The sequence below is a fragment of the Rhinopithecus bieti genome, unplaced genomic scaffold, assembly GCF_001698545.2.
Source record: "Rhinopithecus bieti isolate Rb0 unplaced genomic scaffold, ASM169854v2 scaffold_13262, whole genome shotgun sequence".
NCBI lineage: Eukaryota > Metazoa > Chordata > Mammalia > Primates > Cercopithecidae > Rhinopithecus > Rhinopithecus bieti.
Window position 1 is genome coordinate 4,739,640 of NW_016808004.1, and position 14,678 is coordinate 4,754,317.

A 14,678-nucleotide genomic window follows, 5' to 3' on the forward strand; every position below is an offset into this window, starting at 1 on the left:
ATCTGGAACATCAGCTTGGAATGGAGACCTCATCATGGCCTTCCCTGTTTGCCACCCACAGTGGCTGCCCATGCCATTCAGCCGTTCAGAGGCAGAGGCAGAGCCTACACCTGGGATCCCAAGGGCTAGGGCTCGGGTGCCCCAAGATGGCTGCCTCCATCTTCAGAGATGGCCACCCAAAGGCCCCGACCAAACACCTTACAGCTCTTCACAGCTCTTCCCCAGCCCACGGAGGGGAAGTCAGAGGGCAATGGCTCAGAAAGTCCTCCATACTCAGGCTCGTGTGGGAACACTGAAGAGAGGAGCTCAGGGGGACCCTGTCATCGTGGGAGATGCTGAGGCCCCATAAAGCCTCACGCAGAGGAGAGGGCCTGGCTGCAGTCCCACCGTCTGCCTGCCAGAGCACCAAAGCCTCCCCAGGATTTCCTTTCACTTTGAGGGCAAGTGTCTCCCAGGTATGAATACTGAATCTCCGCCACTTAATGCCAATTTGCAATCTGAGAGGGGGATCTTGTGGGCCCTGCTTGAGCTCCCCAAGGGCCCGTCAGAGTCTGTGCCCCCACCCCAGTGCCACTCCCCTCTGGAAGTGTTGGCCCTGTGAGAAGGCACCTTCTCCAGGTCTGGCTTCCACCATCGAGGAGGCCCTTAAAAATGCCAAAGTCCTCAAGACCATTGGCCAGGGAAGCCTGGGTGAGGTGAAGTTGACCCAGCACAAACTCACTGGGACTCAGGTGGCTGTAAAAATAAAATTAGGGGCTCCCCCAGCCTTCTGCGTCTACACAGAAAGGTAGAAGTCACGAAGGCCCTGAGTGCTCCATCATAATAAAGCCATATCATGTCATTGAAACCTCGGACATCCCATACTGAGCTATGGTGATACTCATAGTGAAGACCTTTTCCACCAAACACTCCAGCCCGGCCACATAGAGGAGGAGGCAGCTCGAGCCATGTTTCTGCAAGTACTATCTGCCCTCCAGTACTGCCACCAAAGTCAGCCGCCAAGACCTGAGTGGCAGGACTCCTGGATGAAGAGCACAACACGAAAATAGCTGACGTTGGCTTCAGCACCACATATTCCCAAGGCCAGAAGCTGAGCGCCTTTTCTAGGACTCCCCTTAAGCTGCCCCAGAACTCTTCCTTGGCCACGAGTATCACAGCCCCACCATGGTCGTGTGGGTCTTGGCTCTCTCCTCTACCACATGGGACCAGGGCCCTGCCATTTGGCAGGCAGAACTTCTCAGGCTCAAAAAAACATACTTCAAGGAAAATATGTACTGTCTATATTCCTTCCGAATTGAAATATTTGTCAAGAAATTTCTGATCCTTGACCCCAGAGAGTGACCCCACAGAGGACCAGCTGATGCGGGACCCCTGGGTCAGTACTAGCCAGGGAACCCTCAGGCCACACATAGAGCTGCTCCAGTCACCTGGGCCCCCTGACAACCTGACAGCCTGACTTTTGGTAGCTGTGACATTCTAGCACATTGAGGAATCCCCAGTAGGAAAAAATATATAATTATTCCATGGCCACCTACCTTCCCCATCCCCCAAAATTAAGTCCAACTTTTCTGTCCCAACCAAAGGGGAATCAAAGGCTGGAATGTTTGGTGAAAAAGGTCTTCACTGTGACCTTTCCCACCTTTACTTCAGAAATCCAGCAGCCCGAGGAGGACCAGGGCCAGGGCAGAAGATGCCCAGAGAAGCCACCTTGCCTGCTTGTCCCCTACTGGGCCTGGAGGTGACATGACCCAATACCAGCACATCTCCAAGTGTGGCCCTGTGGCCTCCCCCTCCATCCAGAGCACCAGCAACAGTGGGAGCAGCCCAGGAGGAGTCAACTGCCCCCAGGGAACATCCCAGGAAGCCAGTTCCATCTATTCAGGAGACCCAGAGTCACCTGTCCCCAGGGAACAGCCCGGGAAGCCAGTGTCCTCTCCACTGGGCATCAGATGATGTGACCTCAGCCTCTCCTTGTGAAGAGAACCAGGGCTGCCAGGGAGCCACCAGATTTGTCTTCAAAAACATTTTGCTTCCTCCTGGCCCCAAAGTCCCACTGTGGATGGAGAAATACAGTGGCTCCAGTAAACCCAGGGGACAGCTGCGGCCCAGACACAAACTGAGCATGGGGGAGGGGCGGGCAAGCTGCCTTTTCTGCATTTTATTTTATTTATTATGTTTTGTTGGTTTCTATTTTGTTTTAGAAAATGTCTCTGAGTTCATATGTTTATTATTATTATTATTATTATTATTATTATTATTATTATTTGAGACAGAGTCTCCCTCTGTCACCCAGGCTGCGAGTGCAGTGGTGTGATCTTTGCTCACTGCAGGCTTCTGCCTCCAGGTTCATGCCCATTCTTCCTGCCTCAGCGCCTCCCAAGTAGCTGGGACTACAGGCGCCCGCCACCACGTCTGGCTAATTTTTTGTATTTGCAGTAGAGATGGGGTTTCATCGTGTTAGCCAGGATGTCCTCGATCTCCTGACCTCGTGATCCACCCACCTCAGCCTCCCAAAGTGCTGGGATTACAGGTGTGAACAACCACGCCCAGCTGTTATTTTTAAATTAATTTTAATTGGCAAATCATGCTTGTATTCATTTATGGGGTACAATGTGAGGATTAGATAGATGTGTGCACCGTGGAGTGATGAAATCTTAGCATCTCCATCACCTCAGAAAGGCAAATTCCACATGAAGTTACGGAAGTGTTGATCGAAAAATGTTGACCCCACAGAAGTAGTGAGTAGATCCATGGTGACCAGGGGCTGGGTATCAGGTGTGGGGGTGGGAAAGAGGGAGAGAATGGAGAGTTGTTGGTCAAAGGATCAAAGTCTGAGATGGACAGGAGGAAGAGGTTTTCACATCCAGTGCACAGCAGGGTGACCAGAGTCAATGATAATGTATTGCGTATTGCAAAACACCTGAGAGGGTCCATGTCAAATGTCTTTCTGCACTTAGAATAGAGAGGACGAAGGTCCTGAGGTCAAAAAACACTACAAACATATGACAAGTCAGCCATGTGTGGGCTCCAGTTGGCTGCATGGGATAACTGGGCAAGACACCCTCGCTGTTGTGTGTCTGACACCCCCATCCTGGAGGCCTCGTCGAGGACAGAAGCGTGGAGGACAGAAACATGCAAAGTGGCGGAGGGGTCTCGGCATGGGATTCAAATCAAGGAAGCTTCTGGTGCCCGTGTGGCCTTGAAACCATTCCTATGCAAAGGAAGGGGTGAGATGGAACGTCTGGAGCCTCCTGGACACCAGAGGGCGCCTCCATCCCACCTAGTGGAATGTAAAAGCCGGGACGGTGTTTCCCGGGGCACTTCTCGCCTGCCCTGCTCTTCTCTGTCTTTTCTTCATCCAGGTAGTTCTAATTTGGCTCATGTTAGGGTAGGAGAGAAGATATGGCCCAGGGCACCGCCTCTTCCTCCTGTGTGCCCCTGCTTCCTCTGCCCTGCCACCTCCTTCTACCCCAACCCTCCCCAGGTCACTGCAGCCCTCTCTCCATTTGGAGGCAGCCAGAGCGATATTGCAGCCCCGCGGAAGGCCACGGCCGGGATCTTTATGGGCAGCATCCAAGAGGCCCTCGACCTGCCCACGGGAGCAACTTCCATTTGTTCACACTAACCCAGGGCGAGCCCTCACGGGGGCAGCTGGGGAGCATAAAGTGTGTGCGCTTGGATATCCTCCAGGGGGTTCTGCAGTCTAAAGGGGACGGTGGAGGGGAAGTGTCCTCTGGCTGTGCCCCTGAAGTCTGATTGTGCCTCTGGGGCCTGCATACAGCCCCGGAGCAGAGGATGACCACAGGGCCTCTCTGGGGACACCTACTAGCTGCCCCCACATGGCCGCGCATGCACCCAGGGCCTCAGGTGTGATTCGACAGTCACTGCCCCGGGTCCCCTCGAAGCAAAACGGGGGCTCCAGGGTGGGCAAGGGTGAGGGTGTGACCCCAGAGGAGTGCCCATGACAGGATGAGGAGGGGAGTGGCTCTTAGCTTCTGGGCGCACCCCTCCCCCTCTCTTGTGCACGGGAAAATGACAGGGAACATGGCAAAGGAGACCAGGCCCTGGAGAGGGTTCTCGGGCTCCACCCTCCCCGGGCGGCCTGTGCAGGTCTAGCCTAGTTATCGGAGTTGGCGTTGTGCCTCAGTTAGCATAGTTCAGAGGTAGGATTTGTAGTCAGGGTAGTTAGGAGGCACCATGGAGCAGGGATTGGCCTCCAACGCACTTGATGAAGAGATCCGAAAGCGTAGGATCCTCAAGACCATCAGCCAGGGCATGTTCAGTGAGGTCACACTGATCCAGCAATGTGCTGACGGGGACCCAGGTAGACACAAATCAGACAGAAGAAGGCTGGCTCCCCCTGCATCACTCTTCAGAGAGGTCAGTATCACGGAGCCCCTCAAGCATCTGAACATTCAGCTCCATCAGGTGACTGACACCATAGACACCAACTACTTGGAGATGGAGTGCGCCAGATGAGGACAGCTGCACCACCAGATATGCCACCACGGCCACATCGAGGAGGAGGAGGAGGCCCACACTGGGTTCAGGCAGATTCTGTCGACACTGCAGGACTGCCACTTAAAGAACATCGCACATGGAGACCTAAAGCCACAAAACATCCTACTGGATGAGGACGGCAACACCAAATACCTGGACTTTGGCTTCAGCACCACACTTACGAAGAAGCAGAGGCTGCCAGCCTTTTGTGGCACGTACCCCCTACATGGCCCCAGAACTCTTCCTGGGCCAGGAGTGTCAGTGCCCACCGTGGAGGTATGCTTAGAAAAATGCTATACCACATGGTAGCCAGGGCTCTGCCCTTCTACTCTATGCACATCAAGAACAAAATATAACAGGAAAGTACACGTTGCCTCCATTTTTGTTTTCATTTCAAATAGATTTATTAAAAAGTTGCTAACACTAGACCCCAGGGTGGGACCCCCGCTGGAACAACCGATGAGGGACCTGTGGGTGGACAGTGGCCAGAAGATGCTACTGACCAAGAGTGACTCCTGGACCACCCGAACCCCAGCAACGCAGCTCATGGTGGCCATGGGATTCCAGGCCAAGAACATCTCCGTATCAAAGAAAAAACATTCAACTATCCCATGGCCACCTACCTCATTTGCACAAAAAAAACAGTGCACAAAAAAACAGAAGAGGAAGCACTCTGCCATCAGAGCACTGTCCCTTCCTCCTGGAGTTCCCACCTTTTCTTCCCCAACCCCCAAAGTTTCCACCTTCTGGGAGAAACTGAAGAGGGCTCAGAGTGAACCAGCGTTGGAGACTTCCAAAATTCAGTTGCCCGAGGAGGGCCAGAAATCAGGGCAGAAGACCACCATTCCTGCCAGTGCACCTGCTGGCCTACAAAGGAAGCCAGCCATTTCCAGCAAAGCCCCCCAGCATGACCCCGTGGCCTCTCCCTCCAGCCAGAGCACCAGCAGCAGTGGGGGAGACCCAGAAAGGTCCCTGGCTCAGTGACAATCATCACAGGAAGCCAGTGTCCTCCAAGCTGGGCAGCCTGAAGCTGTGATGTCGCCTTGCTGTCAAGAAGCTGGGGCTGCCGCAGGGCTGCCAGGAGATGCCTTTCAACGCTTTTAAAAGTATTACGTTACATGTATGTCCACCAAAGAAAACAAGCAAAATGATTGCCCCAACATAGTTGGATGGCTGAAGACAAAAATCGAGTAGGTGAGGCAGTCAAGCTGCACTTCCTGCATTTTATTGCACTAAGGCCCTAAGGTTCAAGAACATTAAAAACCTGTGACAGGTTGGACATGTGTAGATTCCAACAGCTGCGGGTGGGAACCAGGCAAGAGGCCAACGCTGCTATGTGCCCAGCACACCTGGTCCAGTGGCATTCAGCAGAAGACGGAGGTGTCCAAGTTGCTGCCGGGGTCAATGAACATGATTCTAGTCAAGAGGGCAGCTGGCAACACTGTGGCCTTCAAAGGCCTCCTATCCAAAGCTACGGATGAGCTGAAGGACAGCATGATGCCTCCTGGAGACCAGAGGGCCCCTCTGCCCCACCTGACCCAGTGCACCATCTCTTCCTCCAGTCTGTCCCCTGCTTCCTCTGCCCTGCCCCCTCCCGCTTCCTCCCTGCCCAGCTCACTGCAGCCCTGTCTCCACCTTTCCAAGGTAGACACAGCTTGCTGCTCTCCTGAGGCCCCACTAAGGCTGTGACTCTGGTCCCCACTATCCTCTTGGACTTTACTTCCCTGGCCCCCTCCACACCTCCTTTTTGTTTGTCCCAGCCCCGCCCCAACTCCCTCTCCCCCAGCTCCTCCTCTCCCATTCCTAATCCCCTCATCCTGATTCCTTTTCTCCTATATTTTCTGTAGCTAAATCATCTTTCCTTTACATGCTAATAATCTGCCCCTCCGTCCCCTAGATGTCTGCCTTGTGCAACATGGAATGATGAAAATCTAGAAACTGGAATCTAACTCCTGGCCCTAGTCAGGAGTCGGTTTTGTGAAAGGGAGAAAAAAAAAGCAACTCCCCGTCAAAAGCAGCACCTAGTTTAGAACTTGATACAAGTGCCACTCGAAACATATTTCCTTCCGTTATTCTTCTATAGCCAGATAATTATTCCTAAAATAGATAGTCCCTGAGACCACTGAGAAGCACTGCAATGTGGAGTGACAAGGGTCTGAGAGCTGGTCTTGCTGTCCCTTATCCCCCAGTCCCAGTTGACATGAAGCCAAACTCCAGAGAAGAGCTGGGCCCACAGGGCATTTGGATTTTACTCCAGGTCTAATTCCCAGTCCAGTGCTCCTGCCTCCAGCGGCTCCATGTCCTCTGCCAGCCTGGCCAAGGAAGGGGTGTGTGGCAGAGTGCAGGGTGTGGGGAAAGAAAGGGAGGCCCAGGGGTAGCCCCAGGAGGGCGGTGTGGTGCATTTGGCTCTTGCTCCCTGCCTGGGTGCAGGTCTCCAAGTGAGTCCTCCTGTTTCCCCGTCTTCTGAGGCCCAGGGCTTTCTCAGAGCCTCCATGGGTCCCACACCTGCATCCATCACACAGTGTCTGGGTCCTGCCTGCCTGGCTCGTACCCCCACTCCCACCGCTGCCCTATTTCCATTCCTGGGCACTGTCGTTCCCTCTCTTAGAAGACTTACACAGGCCCTGCCCATCCCTTTTGCCAATCAAGTGAATGTCACCTCCTCAGAGAAGCCCTCCCTGAGCACCCACCTGCAGTAGCGTCACCCCCATCTTCCACCCTCACTTTTCCTTGTGTTTCCTTCCTGGTGTTTTCTTCCTGGTGTTTTCTTCCTGGCCCCTATCCCTATTGGGAATTTTCTGCACTGATAGTCTAGTCTGTCTCACCCCTCGGGGGCCAGCGTGCCTGTCTTCTCTGTTCCAGCACACTGCATGATCATTTGTGGGCACGAATTAAACAGGACGGCCCCGAGGTGCTGGGATTGGGAGCCCTTCACCCCAGGGGAGGAAGGAGCCTTGAGGAAGGGGAGAGGACTCGACTTAGTGGTCCCTGCCCACCCTGAGGTCCAGCCCTGGCCAGGGCTGACCACTGCGCTTTGGGGCGCCTGTCGCCTGTGCCCTTGACGGGTGGCCTGCAGGGGACACAGCCACCCTCGGTCAGCTGTGGCCCTGATGCAGCCACATCCCGGCAGACGGTACTGAGGAAGGACAAGCTCCAAAACCCAGGGCTCCAAAGGACCCATGGACAGTCGGAAGGCTCAGAGGAGTGACCCCGCGGCTGGGTCGGCGCTTTGAGGCCCATGGGGACCCAGTGGAGAGGGCTCGGGTGAGGCCTCTGGAGGCGCTGAACGGGGCTGGGAGCCTCGGGACCTGCAGAGGGCTCCCGCAGCAGAGCCAAAGGGCCCTTGGCCTTGGCCTTTGGCGGTTGAGTGTGGGTTTTTGGCGGTTGAGGGCAGGCAGTTGGCTGTTGGGCACCCCGCCCCTGCTGCCGGGCCCCGCCCCCATCTCCATGGAGACCCGAGGCCACCCAAAGGCATCTCAGCCCTGCCAGGCAATCCAGGACTCCCAGCTGAGCCTGCAGAAGGGCTCTCCCTCTGAGGGGCTGTAGCCAGAGCCCAGAGGATTGCCCCTGGGGCACGGATCCCCCAGTCACTCACCCCCACGGGCTGCAGCGAGGGAGGTTCTGATGGGAGGATTTCCAGCTCCTACCCTGCAAGGATATGAACCTCAGAATATTCCTGCTCTGGGGACTGCCTCCGTCCACCACATCAGAGCCAGCCATCGCAGAAGCTAGGCCAAGCTGACCACTCTGTCTGTGATCTCTGCCAGGGAGGCTGAAAGAACATCCAGCCCCACCCGTGGTTCCTTTCTGCCTCAAGCTATATGACAATATGACTCCCCACCTATTTTTTCATTTCCACTGGAGACACTAGTAAAACAATTCCTCACCCTTAGCCCCACTAAACCAACTGATGTGGAATCCCTGGGTCAGTGTTGGCCGGGAGGTGCTGTTGACACCATACGGAGAACCTGGCACCTGCGCCCCCTACAGCCCTGGTCATGGTGGCTAGGGATTCCAGCCCGAGAACATCTCAGTGTCAACACTGGAAAAGAAATCAACTCTCCCATAGCACATACCTCAATTTAGAACACATAAAAGAACAGAAGAGGAAGCACTCCTCCATCAGAGCAGCGGCCCTTCCTCCTGGGGTTTCCACCTGTCCTTCCCCGTCTGCCAAAGTTTCCACCTTCCCAGCAAAACCAAAGGGGGCTCAAAGCAAGCCAGTATTTCCTTCTTGTCATTTTCAGCTGCCCAAGCAGGGACAGAAGTCAGAGAAAGTCAGATAAGAGTCTTGTTCCCCGCAAGAGAACAGGACCAGGAAGCCAGAAACGGGCTGGGAACCAGGTGGGAGTGTTGTGGGGTCCTAGTCTCCCCAGTGTGCTGCTGTCCTTAAAATCCACTTTGGGAGTGGGGTGTCAATACTGAATCTCCCTGCACCCAATGCCAGTTTGCAACCCCAGAGAGGGGGGCCCTGTGGACTCTGCTTGAGCTCCCGAAGGGCCGGCCCCTCAGAGTCTGTCTTCCCCACCTTGCTGCCATTCACCCTTGGGAAGTGCCAGCCCTGTGGGAGGAAGCACCTTCCCCAGGCCTGGCACTGGACAAGGCCAGAATTGTTTCTGGCCCATGACCTGTGGCAAAGCCTGACAACTCTTCTCCAGAAGCCAGGGCTCCAGGCTCAGTCAGCTAGGCTGGGTCAAGAGACCATAGAGAAATGGCTTCAGGTACCAGAACAAAGCCCACAAAGAGAAAGCCCCCTCCAGTGTCAACTCATGCTAGGCCTCAGGAGCCGTGCAGCCCTCGGTGCAGGCCGGGCAACTGTGGCTTGTTCATCTCCCTTTGCGGCAGCATAGTTAGGAGGCACCATAGACGCGGGATTGACCTCCACCTCACCTCGCAAAAAGATACAAAACTATGGGATCCTTGACACCATCCGCCAGGGAACTGGCCTGGCATAGGCTAACTGGGACCCAGACTGTCCTCCAAATCATCTCTAGGAAGGCTGGCCTTGCTTTCTAGAGAGAGAGATGAGTATCATGTATCATTCAGCTCCACCAGGCGACTGACAAGGTGGAAACCATCTATGTGGTGATGGAGCACGCCAGTGGAGGAGAGCTACAGCACCAGATACGCCACCAAGGCCACATCGAGGAAGAGGAGGCCTGAACCATGTTCAGGCAGATTCTGTCAGCCCTGCACTACTGCCACTTAAAGAACATCACACAGCCACACCTAGAGCTACAAAACATCCTACTCAATGAGGAAGGCAATATAAAAATCATGGACTGTGGCTTTAGCACGACATTTGGGGAGGCAGAGATGCTGAAAACCTTTTGTGGCACACACCCCTACATGGCCGTGGAACTCTTCCTGGGCCAGGAGTGCCAGCGCCACCATGATTGTATGGAGCCTCAGTGCCACACTGGATTCCATGGTGGCCAGGGCCCTGCCCTTCTACTCAGGGAACCCTACAGGCCTCAAGGAAAAATGATCAGTGCAGAGCACCATTCACCACAATGTTTTTTCCCAACGAATGGAAAGACTTATAAAAAGTGACTAATGCTGGACCCCAGGGAGTGTCCTTCACTGGAACAAGTGATGAAAAATCCGTAAGTGAAAAGTGTCCAGAGGTTGCCAATCACACCACACTGAGAGCCACTCCTGGACCACCCGAACCCCAAACAACCCAGCTCGTGGCGGCCGTGGGATTCCAGGCCGAGAACACCTCAGTGTCATCACTGGAAAACAAATCAACTATCCCAAGCAACCTGCCTCATTTTAGATCACAGAAAACAACAGAAAAGGAAGCGCTCCACCATCAAAGTAGGGTCCCTTCCTCCTGGTGTTCCCACCTGTCCTTCTCCATCTGCCAAAGTTTCCATTTCCTGGTAAAACCAAAGAAGTCTCCAAGCAAGCCAGTATTTCCTACTTGTCATTTTCAGCTGCCCAGGAAAGGCCAGAAGTCAGGGAAAGTCAGATAAAATCCCCCTTTCCCCCAAGAGAGCAGGACCAGGAAGCTGGAAGCAGGCTGGGGACAGGCTGGGAGTGTTGTGGGACCCCTTGTCTCCCTCACGTGCTTCTGTCCTTAATATCCACTTTGGGGGTAAGGGTCCCCAGGTGTCAATACTGAATCTCCCTCCACCCAGTGCCAGTTTGCAACCCCAGAGAGAGGGTCCCTGTGGGCCCCGCTTGAGTTCCCCAAGGGCCCCTCAGAGTCTGTCCCTCTGCCTTGCTGCTGTGCCCCGCTGGAAGTGCTGGCCCTGTGGGAGGATGCCTTCCCCAGACCTGGCTTCCATTTGCATCCGACAAGGCCAGAGTTGTTTCTGACCTGTGACCTGTGGTAGACCTTGACTTCTCCTCTCCTGAAGCCAGGGCTCCAGGCTCACCGAGCTGGGCTGGGTCAAGAGACTACAGGGAAACGGGCTCCAGGCACCAGGGCAAAACCCACAGACAGAAAGCGCCCTCCAGTGTCCATCCAGACCGGGCCTCAGGAGCCGTGCAGCCCTCGGTGCAGGCTGGCCAACCTTGGCTTGTTCATCTCCCTTTGCCGCCAGCAGCCTCCATTTGGGGGACATTCTTCTTGGGAGGGACTGACAGTCATGGAGGGGTGGGAGCAGGCCTGAGCAGGGTGGCCTCCCTAGAGGCAATCCAGAGAGCAGGGTCAGGCAGTCAGGGGGCTCCAGCTCCACCATCCAGGTAAGGAAACCGTAGCATTTCTGATATGGTTTGGCTCCCACCCAAATCTCATCTTGAATTGTAACTCCCCCAATTCTCACGTGTCCTGGGAGGACCCTGGTGGGAGGTAATTTTAGTTCTGGGCGCGGGTCTTGAGGACCCTGGCGGGAGGTAATTGAGTTCTGGGGGCGGGTCTTGAGGACCCTGGCAGGAGGTAATTTGAGTTCTGGGCGCGGGTCTTGAGGGCCCTCGCGGGAGGTAATTGAGTTCTGGGGGCGGGTCTTTCCTACGTTGTTCTTGTGATAGTGAGTGGGTCTCACAAGATCTAATGGTTTAAAAAACCATCTGTTCCCTTCCTTAGAAGACTTCCACAGGCCCTGCCCATCCCTTTTGTCAATCAAGTGAATGTCACCCCCTCAGAGAAGCCCTCCTTGAACACCCCATCTGCAATAGGGTCACCCCCATCTTCCACCAGCACTTTTCCTGGTGTTTCCTTCCTAGCCCTTGTCCCTATTGGGAGTTTTCTGCACTGACAGACTAGTCTCTCTTGCCCACCTGGGGGCCAGCGTGTCTGTCTTCTCTGTCCCTGCACACAGGAGATGCTCAACGATCATTTGTCAGCAAAAATGAAACAGGAAGGCCCCTGAGGTGCTGGGATTAGGAGCCATACACCCCAGGTGAGAAGGAGCCTTGAGGCAGGGGAGAGGACCTGAGTGAGTGCCCCCTGTCCACCCCGAGGGTCATCCCTGGGCAGGGCAGGCCACTGTGCCTTGTGGTATCTGTCACTTGTGACCTGGACAGGTGGCCCACAAAGGACGCGGCTGCACTCAGTGAGCTGTGGTCCTGGGGCAGCTGTGTCAGGGTGGCCCTGACTTGAGACACCTGGGATGCCTGTCCACCCGTCCATTCCTGGGCAGCAGCTCTGGGAAGGAGGCAGCCTCCTGGGGCTCTGCCACGGGCTGCCAGGCTGAGGGAGTCTTGGTTTTGGGCTGTTGGCAGTTGAGTGTGGGGCATTGCATTCTTCTTCATTCCTGTCCATAAGGATCACCAGAAGCAATTTGCCTTCAGCTGGGAAGGCCAGCAATATACCTTCATGGTCCTATCTCAGGGCTCTATCACCTATCTGGCTTTGTGTCGTAATCTTCTTCACAGATATCTTAATGGCGTTTTCCTTGCACGAGATATCACACTGGTCCGTTACATTAATGACATTATGCTGACTGGAGCAAGAAGTAACAACCACACTGGACTCGTTGGTGAGACATTTGTGTGCCAGGGGATGGGAAATAAATCCAACTAAAATTCAGGTGAGGCTGGAGAATAGGGAAACTGAAGCAGGAGAGTAGCAAAGGGAATTAAAAGTTAAATAAAGGGCAGAATGACTAAAAGCAGAAAGCAGAAGCAAGGTAAAAGGGCAGTGGGCAAGAAGCAAGATAAGAAGAGCTAGAAGCTGAGCAGCCAAAACAAAGAGAAGCGAGTAAGTACACCCTGGCCGGCAGCATCCAGAGCAAACCAGTAAGGGTCCGCTCTTCAGGGCTAGGCATGTGCATTAGAGAAAAACGTATCCTTACCATGACCCCATATGATAATCAGCTCATTAAAGCTCATGAATGTTGGGGACCAGCTTCAACACCACCCGCAGGGTACCTGAAGTCCGGTGGCGACAAAGGATTGAAAAGAGACAGGTTAAGTGGGGAGCCAGGGCGCCAGTTGCAAAATGGAGGCTGCAAAAGGCTCAGAGCTCTGGTCTCCACACTATCTATTGAGTATGATCACTTAGATCTAAGAAGCAGATGTTCAGGGTGAAACAGTGAAAGGGAGGCAGTGCATCACAGGTGTAATCTATAGCAATAGCGTTTAATTGAATCTCCTTTGTACTCAAACAGCGTATCTTTACCTTACCCGAGAGTAGCTAGTGGGAGCGGCTTAACCAGGAGCCTGCACATCTGTCCACATTCCAGGGTTTCAAAGGAGTGTCTTTCTCCTTGAACACAGTGTTTACAGATAAGAGAGTGGGTCTCTGGGCCGGGTGCAGTGGCTCATGCCTGTAATCCCAGCACTTTGAGAGGCCGAGGTGGGTGGATCACGAGGTCAGGAGATTGAGACCATCCTGGCTAACATGGTGAAACCTCGTCTTTACTAAAAATACAAACAATTAGCCAGGCATGGTGGTGGGCACCTGTAGTCCCAGCTACTCAGGAGGCTGAGGCAGGAGAATGGTGTGAACCTGGGAGGCAGAGCTTGCAGTGAGCTGAGATCACGCCACTGCACTCCAGCCTGGGTGACAGAGCAAGACTCCATCTCAAAAAATAAAAATAAAAAATAAAAAACAAAAAAAGTAGGTCTTGCTCTGAGCATGGGGACACGATGGCAGTTAGGAGGCTTTCCTCCTTAGAGGCTGCTTGTGGCTTTCCACAACGTATTGTCCCATATTTTTATGGCCAGTTTATGCAGGCATCCCATAAGCCTTTTTCCCAACAATGCATATGGACTACATATTGGAGTTGGTGCACAAGCGCACAGGGGCCAAAGTAACTAAGCAACACACCTATCAATCAAAAAGACACCGGCTAGAGATTAGGGAGCCTTGGGAAGAGAAGGAAAAGAACCCGTAAAAAGATCCAAACTACACCACGCTGGGTCTGATCTCACCTCGCGGAGGTCAGTCCGCGCTCCCCCTCAGAGAGTGGAATGCTGTGCCTAATCCATTTCTGCTGCCTTGCTTTCCTATCTGTGTGTGTCTCATCCAATTCTTTGTTCAGGACACCAGGAGTCTGGACCTGCATGGCACCTTCCGGCAACACAGGGACCTACTACTGCAGTAAAATATCTAGGGGTCCAGTGGTCGAGATATTCTTTTAAGGTGAAGGATAAGTTGTTGCATTTGGCCCCTCCTGTGATCAAGAAAGAGGCAAAATGTCTAGTGGGCCTATTTGGATTTTAGAGGCAACACATTCCTCATTCAGGTGTGTTACTCCGGCCCATTTGTCAAGTGACCCAAAAGGTTGCCAGTTTTGAGTGGGGTCCAGAACAGGATAAAGCTCTGCAAGAGGTCCAGGCTGCTGTGCAAGCTGCTCTGCCACTTGGGCCATATGACCCAGCAGAACCAATGGTGCTTGAGGTGTCAGTGGTAGATAGCAATGATGTTTGGAGCCTTTGGCAGGCTCCCACAGGTGAATCACAGCAGAGGCCTCTAGGACTTTGGAGCAAGGCTCTGCTGTCTTCTGAAGATAACTAGTCTCCTTTCAAGAGACAGCTCTTGGCCTGTTAGAAAGTGAACATTTGACTATGGGTCACCAAGTCACCATGCGACCTGAACTGAATATCATGAACTGGGTGTTTTCTGACCCATCTAGCCATAAAGTGGGAGGGGTGTGCACAGCAGCATTCCATCATCAAATGAAGTGGTATACATGTGATCCGGCTCGAGCACGTCCTGAAGGTACAAGTAAGTTACATGAGGAAGTGACTCAAATGCCCATAGTCCCCACTCCTGCCACCCTTCC

The 14,678-nt window shown here is 53.8% G+C and overlaps 1 long non-coding RNA gene across 1 annotated transcript; it reads left to right on the forward strand.

The window, feature by feature from the left end:
* Positions 1-10,531: 10,531 nt before the first annotated feature.
* On the forward strand, positions 10,532-14,240 carry LOC108537506 (uncharacterized). Its single transcript, XR_001887829.1, has 3 exons — positions 10,532-11,849; positions 12,325-12,428; positions 13,935-14,240. It is a non-coding gene; the product is annotated as an uncharacterized LOC108537506 (long non-coding RNA).
* Positions 14,241-14,678: the final 438 nt, after the last annotated feature.